The 757-nt window shown below is 53.9% G+C and overlaps 1 pseudogene; it reads right to left on the reverse strand.

The window, feature by feature from the left end:
• The window catches only part of LOC101586833, a 22,829-nt pseudogene that overhangs the window by 5,810 nt on the left and 16,262 nt on the right, over positions 1–757 (reverse strand).

The following is a 757-nucleotide window of genomic DNA, read 5'->3' on the forward strand; positions in this document are numbered from 1 at the left end:
GCCTCTCTCAAGATTCCAACATTTCCACCTGGGGATGCTCTGCTGATGGAGTTGGGCTGATTCCCCCTTTTGTCAGGCTTCTGAGTCCCAAGTGAGGAAAGCCAGCATGGGCTGGGATGTGGACTTCTGGGTAGATTTTCAGGAAAGAGAACTAAGACTGACAAAGAGTCAGAGAACCCATCTGCTATCCCAGGGTGTCCCAGAAGGCACAGAAGGAAGGGTACCCAAACCCCAGAAACTCAGGCCAGAGCCTGTGATCTCCAGGGCTGGTTGGATCGGGCTGGGTATCAGGGGTGGTTTCCCCACCTCAAGGGTTTTCCTAACTCCCTGCTCTGTAGCAGAATTCTAGGTGTCCTTCTTGGTTTATTGGAACCACATAGGGTAGGGAAAGGGAGAGAAGCCCTCACCTGGCCAAGGAGGAGGTGGATCCCCCCAAGGAGGATCAAGGTGTGGCCCAGCAGCAGCATGGGGTTTCTGGCCACCAAAGCTGAATGGAAGCCCTGCTGGAGACACATAAACACTCAGATAAGACCTAGGCCTTTAAATCTGGTCCCCAGCATGTAGTACCTCAGCTGAGGCCCACTGGGAGCCTACATGACAGAGCAGCAGAAGGAGTGTGGTCTGTGGGGAAAGAGTCCCTGGATTCTAATGCCTTGGGAGGCACACTGTGCCACAGCTATCAACATGGGGTGTAGAGCCAGACTGCCTGGGTTCAGATCCTGACTCTACCACTCAGTGTGTGTGTGTGTGTGTGTGT

The sequence above is a fragment of the Octodon degus genome, unplaced genomic scaffold, assembly GCF_000260255.1.
Source record: "Octodon degus isolate 3935 unplaced genomic scaffold, OctDeg1.0 scaffold00122, whole genome shotgun sequence".
In the NCBI taxonomy this organism is placed as follows: Eukaryota; Metazoa; Chordata; class Mammalia; order Rodentia; family Octodontidae; genus Octodon; species Octodon degus.